Source organism: Thermobia domestica, chromosome 9, assembly GCF_964235325.1.
Source record: "Thermobia domestica chromosome 9, izTheDome1.hap1.1, whole genome shotgun sequence".
Lineage (NCBI taxonomy): Eukaryota > Metazoa > Arthropoda > Insecta > Zygentoma > Lepismatidae > Thermobia > Thermobia domestica.
The window spans coordinates 86179603-86192779 of record NC_137462.1 but is presented as its reverse complement, the minus strand read 5'-3'; positions in this window follow the sequence as shown (position 1 = coordinate 86192779).

Below are 13177 nucleotides of genomic sequence, written 5' to 3'. Positions count from 1 at the left end.
AAAAAACATAGAAAGCGTTTTTTCGTCTTTAAAACGCTTCCAGAATCTTCTAGGAGGATGTACAGAGTTCTATTAACTTTAGGCTAAATGTGATTGTAACAACTACCAATCAGCTTAGGATGAGGCCCGTGCTGGCCCACCGGGACACCGGGACGTGTCCCGGTGCGCCCTCCGAAATATCACACTATAAATAATGGTACAAGTTTTTAGTAATAAATTCTTACAGTTTTATTGGTAAAGAACCCGTGAAAGGTGCAGTGTGCCCTTTACATTAGGCGCCCTTCCGAGGCCACATCAAAGATGAACGATTTTATTTACTCTTCTGTATAGCACAGTTCTGTACAATAAATACACACAGTTACTGTTGGCGAAGAACCCGTGAAAGGTACAGTGCGCCCTTTACATAAGGCGCCCTATGAAACATCACATTATAGAAAATTAGTTTTAGTTATCCTGTATAACAGCTTTGTTTAATAAATTCAAATACTAACTGGTAGTACAGAACCTGTGAAGAATACAAGGCGCCCTTTACATAGGATGCCCTGCGAAATATCACATTATTTTTTAAATTTTATTTTTCTGTATTTCAGTTTTGTATTATGAATTCATACAGTTGCTATTGGCAGAGAACAGGTAAAGAGTATAATCACTTACAAAAATATTATAAAGTTATACAGCTATAAAACGAAACAATGTGATACATCAAGAATAGTTCGGATAGTCAAACGTACGATGCATTTATGTAATACTATACTGACACTAGTCTCTAATTTACGATTTTTACGGCATCGAAGCTTTCACAGTCTTAATATGCATCCATATATGCGAGCATATTGATTGTTCCTGTGTGTTTTAAAGCAGTGTTCGAATAATCAGTATCTGTTGTATTTCTGAAATATAGCTGTATTAATTTCCGTAAAATGTGGTCTTCTTGTCACCACGGCACGGCGCGTCCTGAGGTTGTGGATTGAGGAGAAGGCCTCTGGGATATAGAGGTTAGCTGCGAATATACTGAGTAAGCAGTCGCGGACAGACAAGGGATGATAATCCAGCTTGAGAATTTGGTGTGAGGCTAACAACCTCATTTTGTAAAAAAAAAAAAAAAAAAAAAAAAAAAAAAAAAAAAAAAAAAATTCAGATAAGTTCGCAGAATCCTCGGATCAGAACTGATAACTTGGCACGAATTCCGCAAAGTAAAATCGACATAAGATTTGAACATGAAATGTAAGAAGTCTCTATAGGTCAGGCGCGTTAAAATTTGTAAAACAATGAGTTTAGAAATAGAGGTTGTACCTAGTAGGATATCAGGAAGTTAGATGAGAAGGAAATGGAGGAGTCAAGTCGGGAAATTTTACGTTCTTTTACGGGGAACATTAAAAATTACCAACTAGAAACAAGGCCTTCCGTTCACAAACGAATACGTAATATCAGCAATTACATAGGTTGAATTTGTTAATGATATATTTTCTTTTACTTCTCTTAAGGGTCGGTGGTGTAATATTATTTTAAATGCACATGCCCCAACAGAAAATAAGGATGGCGATTTAAAAAATACAGTTTTTACGAAAGAATAGAACCGGTATTTGATCATCTCCTGCAATACCGTGCCGGTGCTGTGTCATCAGTTATAGCTCAGAATATGAAATAAATAAATGCAATCAAATGGGGATGGAACTGATGCACAACACGGTACTTAACTGTAAAATTGTGGTTGAATTTAAATAAAATTCAAATGTTTTTAATTTAGAAAATGACTAGTTGGGGAAAAGGGTGAGAGAAAGAGAAAAGGTTATGACTAAAAGATAAAGGATGAGCACTAGCCTGAGAGATCCAACAGGGCTGGCGTCGTCCTGGTCATCTGGAATGATGAATATCTTTCTCTGGAGAAGTCTGGATTAGCCGGAGACAGTCAACATCTGGATCTTAATCCTGTTGAACTGCAAGGGGCGTCGATAATGCTTCTTTACGATAATGTCCTTCTACATCTTCATTCTACTACTCTGGTGACAAACTTAAAGGTGTCTGCGGTGATGAACCGTCAGAATGGTACTCTTTGTCTTGTGGAGTCGGTGGTCCTCCAATGGTGGGATCCGCTTCTCTCCGATGATCCTACACCTGTCCCAATCGTGTATTGAATACCCCTTGTTGTTCTGTTCTTCGTGGTTTTGATCAATTCAAGAATGATGACCTAATCGGGAAGTATCAGGCTGTGCTCGAAGGTATGCGGAAGGGAAAGAAGGAAGCTAGTCGAAGTTTATTTAACAAATGTGCATTTACAACATGTGTCTGAGAATGTACACTTCTAAACAAAGTTTTCTTTGAAAGTTTTCAAAAGTTCATGTTTCTTTATATCCAATACATAGTCACTTCATTTCCAATAGACAGATACTTCACACCCCCTCCTCGTAACTAAAATACACGAAAATTTTAATTTTCCGTAGTAGAAAAAGAAAGAAAAAAAATATCGAAGAAAGTCCAAAAAAAAAAAAAAAAAATTGTTCGTTAAAGGTAAGAGAGTTCTTTGTGTAACATAATGTTTGTTTTGAATTAATTCTTGACCACAAACTGCAAAATGCTGAGTGTGCGTTCCTGAGACAGTTCATATAGTTTACTAGGTAACCTGAAGATATGGCGACAGCGTCTCTGGGAAGATGGAAAATAAGAAAAAGAAAAATAAACATTAGTGCTTGCATAATATCATTGTGAGTGACATGTGTTAGTTTGGAGTTCCGTTAAGTGCTCAGGGAAGGGAAATGAAAGGTAGGAATAATACTAAATTTAATTATCACTAACACAGATTATCAAAACTTAGATATGTATAATAAAAAAAATCATAATCAAATGAATAAATATTTCATAATCCAATGTAGACCTCTATATATATGTATATGTATATGTTCCTCTAATGCAGAAAATAACTTCAATATCTAACGTGACTAATACGCGAAAAGAAAAAACGGTGTAATACTATCTAGCTAACCAAAGATAGTAAAGTTAGACTGCACAAGAAGGGTACTGATTTCAGTTTGAGAAAAATGAGCTTTAAGTTATTTAAGCTTAAAGCGTCCGTAGACTGGAAAAGAATTCCAAGATATGGTTATAGCCCCATATACTGGCTGTAATCAAACTATATGAAATCAGCACGACAGAACTATTCACCACATATAACCTACAACCCTAACTAACATATAAGTTCCTCTTATCTTCATCTTCTTTCTTCTTAAATCTTGTCCTCTTCGGGCATCGAATGCTGGACATCAATCATGGCATCGAATCCTAGACATCTAAAGGATGGAGCATGGTTCTTGCAATCTTGACTTTAATCTTCTTACATCTTCTTAATATATCCATCGAAGTAACTATCCATACGCGTGTCGTAGATTTTCTTCATTCTTCACATACTCACATTTCAAAAAAAAGTAGGAAACTTCTGTAGTGATACGCTGTCCAATCAAACGAAATGGTACAATTCTTGAAGATACTAACATGTTCCAAAATTCGAAGTATTCCAAGTTTCAAAGTGTTCTAAGTTTTCGAAGTTTTCCACCGGTGGATTTGGATGCACAATTCAAAACCAAGATAAACTAACTTCTAAGCGTGGCCAGTGCTAAAAGAAAGTTCATCATCCATCTGCAAGGTGTTCCTATGCACAATCCAATCTTCAAGAAAAGTAATCCACATACAAGTTACGTGCGGACAGACGGACTAACAGATTCTTCATCAATGAGAAAATATATGGGGAGTAATCGCTGATAAATGTCCCAATTTTCTCTATCATAAACACAAAATACGACACGGTTTATGTCATCAAGATGTTCTTCTAAAAATATTCTTGTTGTAGCCAAGGCAATTTTGGCAGCTTCTAACTTCGGAAATTTAAATGCTCCAGTTGAAATGTTAGGTAATACAATTGTAGATAGGTCATTCTCCAACATCACTTTAAAACAATTTTTATATGTCTCTCGTAAAATCTTCTTGTCTGAATTCCGTGGTCCACATGTCATAATTACATAATTAGCTGGTAAACGATAACCATTGGCAATCTTCGCTTCTCCTGGCTTCAATGATGATATGGTCAAACATTCTTCTCAAAATTCAGATCCAGCTGCGTCTTGAATGGCTTTGTCTGCACCACCTATAGGAGTTAAGGTTTGATTCGTCGGATTTACTAAAGCATCTGCTTTTATGTCCACTATGTTACCTTTATAAATACTAATCTTCTGATTGATGGCAGTATTACAAGCAAATTTCGGTTTTTCTTCTGTAGAATTCTTCCCTATAGTTGCCCAAGTTGGTAGATTTTCGGCAATCACAATATCCTTAATATGAAGAGAAGGGATGAAAATTTCTTCTTCCAAACATTGTTTCCTGGGGTTGAAAATCTCTTCAGTTGGTGGTTCTTGATGGTCTTCGCGTCTCGTCTTCTTCTTTTTCATCGTATGGTCTTCCGTGCAGACGTTGATAGGCATCTCTTCGTCAGAGTCTTCAAGGTGGTCTTCCTCTTCCGGGTTTTCCTTCTCATAAAACTTCTTCAATCTCTGGACTGCTATGCTGTCTATCTTGTAAGATCCTCGGGCGGTCTTATACTTAACAAAATATGAATTTGGATTTTCCACACGTTCTATTATGCCTGGACCAATAAACTTTCCGCTGAATGCTTTGGCGTGACCTTTTTTTCTTGTAGTGTCTAATATCCAAACTTTTTCTCCTTTAAAAGCAGGTTTCGTATGTCTCTTGTCAAAAAATTTTGTCGCCGTTTTATGACGTTTGTAAAGATTTTCTTGCGCTTTGTCTCTAATCTCTTGTAATTGCTGTAAACGAACGGCATTTTCTTCGTATTGACACGGGGTATTTAAAATTGCCTGATGAAGTAACCTAGGTTTGAAGCCAAAAAGACATTCAAATAGTGAAATTTGAGACGATAAATTCTTGGTGACGTTAAGCGAAAAAACTATGGGTTGTAATAAGTCAATCCATTCTCCTAAATCTTTGTCACATAAAGCTGATTTCAATCGTTGTTCTATGTTCCTAATACTAATTTCACAAACACCATTACTATAATGCCCATGTACATTTACAAAACGCATGTTAGCACCAATCATAGCACATAATTCTTTAAATAGTCCACTAGTGAATGCACTGCCTTTGTCTAAGACAATTTCATAGAAAATTCCAAACTTTAAAATTACTTTGTGATAAAGAAATGAAGCCAAAGTACTTGCTGTAACATCAGGAAGGGAATCTGCAATTATGTATCTAGTACAACTGTCTACTACAACTATCATATATTTGTGATTTAACATATTATTGGGGGAATAATTCCCAGCTACATCTATGTGGATGCGATAGAAGGGGGGAACGGAGGGATAAGTAAGCAATGTACCATACGGAGAACCAATTTTCGATTTCGATACTTGACAAATCGTACATTCTTTACACTTCTGATATATATATTTCTTCATGTTGGGAAAATACACTGTTTTTACTAACATATCATAGGTTTTAGAATAGCCAGAATGAGATGATCCCAATGCAGACGTATGACAAGCATTAAAAACTTTATAACGCAAAGAAGTGGGAACTGCAACTAAAAATTGTATACCTTGAGAAGTTTTTTGTTTTCTATACAAAATTCCATCTTTAATAGTAAAATATAATGCTTGGCGTTCTATTTTAGGATTTCTATTTTCTTTCTGTTCCAACCAAGAAAAAATATCTTTAGAAAACGGATCTTTACGCTGTTCTGTTGCCAGATTTGGCTCATTTAAGATTGAAAATGAATTTGTGGTCTGAGTAAACAAAATTTTCGGATCTTCTTGATTCCTTTTCTCGTCTTCCAAATCTCTAGGGGGGTTAGAAAAACGTGAAATGGCGTCTGCCTCTACGTTACTGGAGCCACTGATATGTGAAATAGTGAAATTATACGATTCGATTTCACTCAACCATCTAGAAATTTTACTTACATTCTTTGTTTGCTTCAAATAAATTAAACTATGACAATCTGTCTTCAAATAAAAATGACGTCCCAAAAGAAAATACCTAAATGAACGTAATGAGTACAATAATACTAGTAATTCAAGCTGATAAGGGTGTAGTTTTCTCTCGCTAGGAGACGTTGCACGACTACAATAACTAATGGGAACTAGATTTGTGTCGTCAGGTGAATTTTGAGGTTGTTTGATTAGTCCAGAAAGAGCGAGTTTGCTAGCATCAAAGTAGAGATACATAGGATAATCAGGCTTGTATCTCATGAGACAAGGTGCTGAAATGATGGCTTGTTTGATATTATTGAATGCTGTCTCCTGTGCGTCCTTCCAACGAAAAGGAGCGTCTTTTTTCAACAAGGAAAGTAACGCTTCTGCTAATTGACTAAAATTAGGTAAATACGAACGAACAAAAGAAGCCAATCCTAAAAAACTTTTGACTTGTTTCTTTGTTTTGGGACGTTGATAGTTGGAGATTGAATTAATTATTCGTTTCGAAATAGACAAACCATCTTTACTAACAGTGTGACCTAAAACATCTAATGAAAAATATCCCAATTTGTTTTTTCTGGGGAAAGCTTTAAACCAATTTCTTTTATTCTTTGAAGCAACATACGAGTTAACTGCAGAATTTCATCAAAACTATCACTAGACCAAAAATAATCGTCAACATAGGCAAATATTTTATCTTGTGGAAGACCTTCTAAGGTGAGTTTCACTAATCTGTTCATACCACTAGTAGATGTCTTTACACCCTGAGGCAAAAAATTAAAATGGTACGATCCCACGCCCGGAATCGAAAAAGCTGTAATAGGTTTTGATTCTTCAGTGAGGGGAATATTAAAGAATGCTCCAAAAACGTCGCTAGAACATAGATATTTGCGTCCTGCCAAATTAGTCAAAATATCCTGAATAGGAGGAACCGGATAGCTGTGAGGAACCATTTTTTTGTTCAAAAATCTCGCGTCTTGGACAAATCTATACTGTCCATTCTTCTTTTTAACAAGCATTACCGGAGAATTGTACGGACTAATACTAGGTTCAATGATCTTACTTTTCAATAAAATGTTTACTTGTTTTTTGATCTCATTACGTAGATGAAATGGTATCGAAAATTGGGGTCGATTTACTGGAATATTGTCTACTAATTCAATTTTATGCTTATATCCCTTAGCACAACCATAATCAAATTCATTCCAAGAAAAACTAGAATAAAATTCCTCTACTAAATCATATAATTGCTGTTGTTGATGTGGCAACAATTCAGGGTTAACATTTACTCTATATTTATCATAACCTTCAGGAAAAGATTTCGTATCTACTGCATTAACCTGATGAACCTTATTATTAGTGCTATTTTGTTCCTTGAAGTTGGTATCACTGATAACATTTTCGGCAGAACCCAAAACAACATCTTTTTTCAAGTAAAGTTTACTTTTGGTAGGCTTAATCACAGATATTACCGGATGAATTTCGTCTACAACTGATTTACGCACAAAAATTTCTGCCTGCGTATCTATTAACTCATTAGGAACTAATAAATTGCCAGTTCCTGCAAGATCATTTACTTTTTTAAATGTAACTTGAACACTTGAATTAGGAGGCAAAACAACAGAGCGAGCCACTAAAAATTGAGGTTTATATAATTTCGCTATATGGTTAGAAATTTCTTCAAAAGATACGTATGGCGGCAATTCAATTCTTGGAGGAATACCAAATTTAACAAAACTAAAAGAATTCTTATTGTGATCAACCATTGCAAGATGATTTTTCAAAAAATCTTGGCCAATTATGCTATTATACGGAAAATTATTATACACTCGAAAAGGATGCGTAAAATACTGTCCCCCTAATTTAAATTTAACTAAAGCGATCTGATCACTTCCTTGAGAATTTCCTGTGATACCACGAATAAAAGTAGTTCCTTTGAGTATTTTATGCTTATTACTTAAACTATTACCAGAAATTATGCTAACAGTGCTGCCTGAATCCAATAGAAATAAATGCGGCTTATTATCAATATATGCTTTAACATGAGGCAAATCAGCTTCGTATTGAATAGGCACATAATATCGCTTACTATTTCTAACATTATTACACATATTATTGTCTAGTTTATTCTTATTATTCGATTTAACATTCTCATTTACATTGACTGCATTGACAAAAGAAGTAAGACGCTGCGAATGAGAGGAAGCGAAGGATGCAATGGATGGATTTCTTCGCTCGAAACGCGAACGCTCATAAGATTGTATACACACAGATTTTCCTTTGTGTGCGTGAGAAACTTTTGCGAGCGCAGTTCGTTGCACAAGATCTTGTAACTGGACTTTGATACCGTCCAACTGAGCTATCAATGTATTTTTTCTTCAGGCTGACTTACAATTTCATTTTCGTTCTGAATATTAACATCTAAAGTATTTTCTTTTTGCTGTATAGCATTCTTACTAACAGGATGTATATTGTATTCGTTTGTTATTGCCAAGGACTTCGATTGCTGACTACGCATGCTGACAAGAAAATTAACTCTTTCCTCTAAACCCAAGGACTTTGCTAACTCAATAACAGTCTTATATGATTTTCTTACAACTACAGAATAAAATGAAGGCAATAACCCATTGATTATCAAGTTAATTTGCTCGGTCACTGACATCTTCGGATCGTACTCAAGTATTAATTTCCACTTATGAAAAATGTAATCTAAAACAGATTCAGAATCTAACTGCTCCCTATTTCTCATTTCTTGCTCTAAAACTTGCGAAACTATATTATCTTCATAAGCCTCTATTAATTTCTTCTTAATCTGTACATACATGAGATTATCATATTCTGCGGTTGATTGTAAAGCTAGCAGATAAGCACGAACCCCATTTTCTAAACAATACGGCAACAAATGACGTTTCTGTACATCACGTAGGTTATGAAGGACAGAAAAATCCTCAAAATGACTAAAAAATGATTGAACTGACTCGTTCAATTTGCCGGAAAATCTGGGGGGTTCTACTAAACGATCTATAGCAGAAGATATAACACTAGTATTCTCCATTATATCTATTTTCAAAATCACACTTATAATAAATATCTTACACTACTATGTATATATATCCAACACCACAAAGAAAAACAAAATATAATAACTTGGCAAAATTTTCTCTTCTCACCCACTTATCATTCGATTAAAATACAACAAAACAAAAAATTACTCTAACAGAGAAAATGAATAAAGTAGCGAGGGTGGGCGGGCGGGTTAAAAATAACTCTACTTAATTTCTCTCGACAAACTAAAATTACACAGTACAAATTACTCAAAATTTGGGATCTTAAAGCATCTACCGAATATTTAGAATCGTAATTTATCGAAATTTTAGGATCGTGACAAAGGCGTAAGCCTCATAGCATCTCCATCATGTGCCGCTGCTGTGTCATCAGTTATAGCTCAGAATATGAAATAAATAAATGCAATCAAATGGGGATGGAACTGATGCACAACACGGTACTTAACTGTAAAATTGTGGTTGAATTTAAATAAAATTCAAATGTTTTTAATTTAGAAAATGACTAGTTGGGGAAAAGGGTGAGAGAAAGAGAAAAGGTTATGACTAAAAGATAAAGGATGAGCACTAGCCTGAGAGATCCAACAGGGCTGGCGTCGTCCTGGTCATCTGGAATGATGAATATCTTTCTCTGGAGAAGTCTGGATTAGCCGGAGACAGTCAACATCTGAATATTAATCCTGTTGAACTGCAAGGGGCGTCGATAATGCTTCTTTACGATAATGTCCTTCTACATCTTCATTCTACTACTCTGGTGACAAACTTAAAGGTGTCTGCGGCGATGAACCGTCAGAATGGTACTCTTTGTCTTGTGGAGTCGGTGGTCCTCCAATGGTGGGATCCGCTTCTCTCCGATGATCCTACACCTGTCCCAATCGTGTATTGAATACCCCTTGTTCTGTTCTTCGTGGTTTTGATCAATTCAAGAATGATGACCTAATCGGGAAGTATCAGGCTGTGCTCGAAGGTATGCGGAAGGGAAAGAAGGAAGCTAGTCGAAGTTTATTTAACAAATGTGCATTTACAACATGTGTCTGAGAATGTACACTTCTAAACAAAGTTTTCTTTCAAAGTTTTCAAAAGTTCATGTTTCTTTATATCCAATACATAGTCACTTCATTTCCAATAGACAGATACTTCACAATACCACATGAAAATTCGTTAGGCGGTTTCAATGCGAAGGTAGGACCGGAGGGTATTTTCAAACCGATTATAGGGAATAAATGTTTGCATAAGGAAGGTTGTGACAATGGCGTTAGACTCGTGAACTGTGCAATATCCAGAAACCTTATCGTGAAGATTACAAAATTCCAACATCGCGACATTCATAAATATACTTGTGGACTTCATCAGATGGAAAAACACATATTCAAACTGATCATGCTTTAGTAGACAGGAAAGAACAGTCTAGGACAAATGATGTTCGGTCGTTCAGAGGAGTTGATTGTGATAGTAAGAGAGAGGCTATCGTTGAATAAAGGAAATATTCAATATCTGAAAACGAAGTGGTTTATTTTTTGTTTAAATGGAGAAGAGTCAGGTGAAAGGGAAGCCAGATTGAAGTGTCGAATAGATTCTCTGTTTTAGAAGGTTCGGAGTGCACTAGTGTTCACGATACTTGGTTTAAATTAGAGAAAACATTAAAATTTCAGCAAAAGAAATATTGGAGCAGGCAGAAATACCTAGCACGCATTCATGGTTCAACCAGGAATGTACTAAAGTAGCAGAGAAGAGAAAACAGAAGAAACTGCGTCTGACAGTGACTTCTAAAACTTCTAAAACTTTTAGAACAAAGAAACGCGACTTTTGAAAGTTAAAATTAATTAACTTGAAGATAATAGTGAAAACAAAAACATTCGGGACATGTATAAATGCATCAACGAACTTAAGAAAGGCTATCAACTTCGTGCTTATATATTAAAGAAACCTAAAGGGACAGTTCTCACTGATACAGATAGCATCTTAAATAGATGGAAAGATTTCTTTGACGATTTGCTTAACACATAGCCAAAAACTAATGCGCGTGGAGAAAGTGAAATGCATGCAGCATAACCGTATATTCCAGAACCTAACCAGACAGAAATAGAAATTGCTATTTAAAAAAATAAATAAATAAACACACATCTCCGGGTGTAGGAGGAATTCTAGTTGACTTAATTTTAATTGGAGGGGAAAAATTGTAGAGCAAGATACACAAACTCATTCTCATTATCTGGAACAAGGAGGAATTACCACAAGATTGAAGAGAATCAATCATTGTTCCAGTTCAGAAGAAAAACAACAAAACAGATTTAATAGTTATCGAGACATTTCTCTTTTGTCAACATCCAATAAATCCTCTTAAACATTGTATTAGCAAGATTGACTCCATACGCAGATGAAATTATTGGAGATTATCAGAACGGATTTAGGTAAAATCGATCAAATATCGACCAGATATTTACCATTCGACTAATACTTGAAAAGAAATGAGAGAACACAACATCCTGGCACATCAATTATTGACTTTAGACTCTGGTAGGAGGGAAACATTGTACAACATGCTTACAGAATTTGCAATACCGAAAAAGGTAGATTAATTAAGATATGTTTAAATGAATCCCAAAGTAAGGCTCGAGTAGAGAAATTCTTGTTCACAAGCTTTCACGTTGAGAATGACCTGAAACAAGGAGATGCGTTGTCGTCATTATTATTTAACTTTGTTCTGGAGAACACGATAAGGAAAATCAAAGACAGCAATCAGGTCCTAGCGCTGAATTGTATTTGCCAGGTTATGGCTTATGCTGATGATGTAAATTTCATAAGGTATAATGATGATAGAATAATGATAGAATAATAGAATAATAGAATAATAGAGTAATGATAGAATAATAGAAAGGAATGCAGAAATCTTAATTAACGCTTGCAGGGATATAGGCTTAAAAGTAAATGCAGAGAAAACTGAATAAATGGAAGTTTGTCGGGATCGTAATACTGCATTTTATTGATGCGTTAAAATACCAAATAATATTTTTTTTTTCGACGAAGTGGATACTTTCAAATATCTAGGATCATTATTAACAGACCAAAACCATAATCACTAAAAAAATTGATGTCAACTGAAAGCAGGGATTTCGTGCTATTATTCAGTTAAAAGTCTTTTGTTGTCGCTAATTCTGTTGAGGAATTTGTAGCTCAAAATATAAAACGATAATCATGCCTGTTGTGCTGTATGGTTGCGAAACATGGTAACTGACTGAGGGAAAATCGCAGACTGAAAGTATTTGAAAACAAGATTTTTAAACCAATATTAGAACTCCAAAATGAATGGGAATGGGGAAAGGCGGAAACTTCATAAGGAGGAACTGCATAATTTTATACCGTTTACCAAACATTATTAGGGTCATCAAATCTAGGAGGTTCAAATGGTCATTTTATGTAGCCAGAATGGAAGAAATTAGAAACGCTTTCGAAGTTGTAACTGAAAATCCAAATAGAAAAATGACCGTTAGGAAGACCGAGGCGTAGATGGGAGGACAACATTAAAATGGTTCTCGTAGAGATTGAAATATAAAATAGAAACTTCGTTCAGTTTTCTAAGGACAGAAATCAATTTACAGCTTTTGTAAACGCGGCAATGAGCCTCCTGCGTCTATAGGCGTGCTATATAAAGTTGTTGATACATTTATCTTCTTTCTATTTGACAGAAATGTTATTACAGGAAGTAAAAAGTTTTTCTGTAGTAAAGAGGATTTCGATTCGAGATTAGCTATTTACGTTAATACTAAAACAAATTTGGTGGTGATTTTGATATAAAATGCACCCATACTTTCAAAGTCTCTCTCTCCCTCCCTCTCTCTCTCTCTCTCTCTCTCTCTCTCTCTCTCTATATATATATATATATATATATATATATATATATATATATATATATATATATATATATATATATATATATATATTCCCGTTTGTATAGGCACCCTTTTAGTAGACTTGTCCACCGCCCTCATTAGTATCCCAGCACGGCCCTGCTTAGGATTTATACTAAAATAAACTGCAATGAAGTGCAAGGTATTGGAAGTGAGCAAAAATATTTGTTCTTATATACTGAAACACAAGTTACTTGAATAGATATTGATGCTTTCGTAAAACTTTATGTTA